Source organism: Panthera leo, chromosome F2 (genome assembly GCF_018350215.1).
Source record: "Panthera leo isolate Ple1 chromosome F2, P.leo_Ple1_pat1.1, whole genome shotgun sequence".
In the NCBI taxonomy this organism is placed as follows: Eukaryota; Metazoa; Chordata; class Mammalia; order Carnivora; family Felidae; genus Panthera; species Panthera leo.
Window position 1 is genome coordinate 5,416,991 of NC_056695.1, and position 3,682 is coordinate 5,420,672.

Genomic DNA, 3,682 nt, shown 5'->3' on the forward strand with positions numbered 1-3,682 from the left:
AGTCAAAGCTTAGGTCTTCATAGTCAGTGTATTCATAGCTTCAATACCATTGATGTCCCATGGTCTTTACAGTAAGAGAGGGGCTATTAATCTCGTCTATTATATAGAGAATTCGTAAGGAGGGTAGGGCAATGAGAATTAAGATGATAGCTGGTAAAATGGTTCAGATGGTTTCTACTTCTTGGGCATCCATTGTGCTTGTGTGCGTGAGTTTGGTTGTTAGTATTAGTGAGATGATATAAAGGACTAGGGAGCTAATTAGGAATACAATTATTAGTGTGTGATCATGGAAGTGTAGGAGCTCTTCTATGATGGGGGATGTAGCATCTTGAAAACCTAGTTGGAAGGGGTATGCCATGGAAGTACATAGGGCTTAAACCTATAATTTAACCCTGACAAAGTTATGTAATTGTTTTACTAATACTTCTTGATGGAGAAAGACATAATGGTTATGGTGTTGGCTTGAAACCAGTCTAAGGAGGTTCGATTCCTTCCTTTCTTATTTTAACAGCACATAGGTTGGCTCTTCAAATGTGTGATATGGAGGGGGACATCCATGCAGCCATTCAAGATTAGTTGTGGTTAGTTCCACTATGGCCACTTCTCGCTTTGATGCAAAAGCTTCTCACGCTATAAAAACTATTCATATTACTGCTGTTAGTGAAATAAAAGAGCCTATTGAGGAGATTGTGTTTCAAGTTGTATATGCGTCTGGGTAGTCAGAATAACGTCGAGGCATTCCGGACAGGCCTAGAAAGTGCTGAGGGAAGAACGTTATATTGACACCTACGAGCATAATCGTAAAATGAATTTTTGCCCAAGTATTATCGAGAGTATACCCTGCGAATAGGGGGAACCAATGGACGAAGCCTCCCTGTGAGAGCAAATACTGCTCCTATTGACAAGACATAGTGGAAGTGGGCTACTACGTAGCATGTGTCGTGAAGAACAATATCTAATGAGGAATTTGCTAGTACAATTCCTGTTAAGCCTCCTACGGTGAATAGGAAAATGAATCCCAGAGCTCATAGCATAGCAGGGGACCATTTGATATTACCTCCATGAAGAGTGGCCAGTCAGCTAAATACTTTTACCCCAGTGGGAATAGCAATAATTATAGTAGCTGATGTAAAGTATGCTCGTGTGTCCACATCTATCCCCACAGTAAACATGTGATGGGCTCATACGATAAAGCCCAGAAAGCCAATTGATATTATAGCTCAGACTATTCCCATGTAGCCAAAAGGTTCTTTTTTACCTGAGTAGTAGGTAACAATATGTGAAATTATTCCAAACCCGGGTAAAATTAAAATGTAGACTTCTGGGTGACCGAAAAATCAGAATAGGTGTTGATATAAGATAGGATCCCCTCCTCCGGCGGGGTCAAAAAATGTGGTGTTCAGATTTCGATCTGTCAGCAGTATAGTGATGCCTGCTGCTAAAACTGGTAGTGATAGAAGTAGCAATACAGCAGTGATTAAAACCGATCAGACAAATAGGGGTGTTTGATATTGGGATAGAGCAGGGGGTTTTATATTAATAATAGTAGTAATAAAATTAATAGCACCTAAGATTGAGGAGACACCTGCTAGGTGTAGTGAAAAAATAGTTAGATCTACGGATGCTCCTGCATGAGCTAGGTTGCCGGCTAGAGGTGGGTATACTGTCCATCCAGTCCCTGCTCCAGCCTCTACCATAGATGATGCGAGCAAAAGTAGGAAAGACGGGGGAAGGAGTCAGAAGCTCATATTATTCATTCGAGGGAATGCTATATCGGGGGCTCCAATTATTAGTGGAACCAATCAGTTTCCGAATCCTCCAATCATAATAGGCATTACTATAAAGAAGATTATTACAAAGGCATGGGCGGTGACGACTACATTATAAATTTGGTCGTCCCCTAGTAGCGTGCCAGGTTGACCCAGTTCGGCTCGGATTAAGAGACTGAGAGCGGTCCCTACCATACCGGCCCAGGCGCCAAATAGAAGGTAAAGAGTTCCAATATCTTTGTGATTGGTTGACAATAGTCAGCGGTTTATGAACATAGGTAAAATGGCTGAGTAAGCATTAGACTGTAAATCTAAAGACAGAGGTTCAGTCCTCTTTTTACCAAGTCCTGCAGTGAATGCCATATTGAATTGCAAATTCAAAGAAGCAGCTTGACGCTGCCGGGGCTTCTCCCGCCTTTTTTTTCTAGACGGCGGGAGAAGTAGATTGAAGCCAGTGGACTAGGGTATTTAGCTGTTAACTAAAATTTCGTGGGGTTGGGGCCCACCAATCTAGTAAGGGCTTAGCTTAATTAAAGTGTTTGATTTGCAATCAATTGATGTAAGATAGATTCTTGCAGTCCTTAGGATTAATTGGTATGCAGAAGTTAAGTCTGTTAGGGCTTACTTAGAGCTTTGAAGGCTCTTGGTCTAATTTAACCTAAACTTCTAATCTAGGATGGATAGTATTGGTGCGAGTGGTAGTAGCATGGTGGATATTACAACTAAGGCGGGGGGGGGGGGGTAAAAGGATTGTTTTTTCTGTGCACTCGAATCGTCATTTTATTTTTATACAGTTGTTTGAGGGGAATATAGTCAGTGCAGTGGTATACGTTAGTCGTATGTAGAAGTACAGGTTAAGTAGTGCTGTTATAGCTAGTAGTGTGGGTATTATAATTATTTCGTTTTTCGTTAGTTCCTGAATGATTATTCATTTTGGGATGAAGCCGGAGAGTGGAGGAAGGCCGCCTAGAGACACTATTAGTACTAGGATAAATGAGGTGATTAGGGGTGTTTTGTTTCATGTTTGTGATAGGGAGGATGTTGTTGTGGTGGAGTTGTGTATGAATAATATGAAGGTGGTTAGTGTTATGATGATGTAGATGGTCAGGTTTAAAATTATTATTGTGGGGCTATATATTATGATGGCTGCTATTCAGCCTATGTGGGCAATTGAGGAATATGCCATAATTTTTCGTAGTTGGGTTTGGTTAAGTCCTCCTCAGCCTCCGACTATAACTGATATGATGGCTATTGTTAGGAGTAGGTTGGGATTGATGGTGGGTGAGATTTGGTATAGGATTGATAGTGGAGCAATTTTTTGTCATGTGAGTAGGATTAGGCCTGAGGATATGGAGATTCCTTGTGTAACTTCGGGCACTCAGAAGTGGAATGGGGCTAGTCCTAGTTTTATTGCTAAGGCGGTTGTTATTATGATAGATGCTATGGGGTTGAGATCTTTTGATACAGTTCATTGTCCTGAATGCAGTAGGTTGATGATGATTCCTATTATTTTTTTATGAGGATGGGAATAATGGCTAATAGGTTTATTTCGAGGCCGATTCAGACTGTAAGTCAATGGGAGGCTGTTATTACGATTATAGTTCCTGAAATAACGGTTGATATAATGATAATAAAACTAGGGGGTTTGATTAGTATGGGAAGGGTATAAACCAACATTTTCGGGGTATGGGCCCGATAGCTTATTTAGCTGACCTTACTTTAGAATGTGGTGTAATATTGGTAGCACGAAGATTTTTGGATTTTTGGATTCTTAGGATTAGGTTCGATTCCTATAATTCTAGAAATAAGAGGGTTTGAACCTCTAAGTTTTACTCTATCAAAGTAACTCTTTTGTCAGCCATATTTCTTATGTTTGAGGTGGAATGCTTGCTGTACTGATGGGTAGGGAGACG

At 40.6% G+C, this 3,682-nt stretch overlaps 1 pseudogene; it reads right to left on the minus strand.

Annotated features, from left to right (window-relative positions):
* Positions 1-433: 433 nt before the first annotated feature.
* On the minus strand, positions 434-3,255 carry LOC122211220 (annotated as a pseudogene).
* Positions 3,256-3,682: the final 427 nt, after the last annotated feature.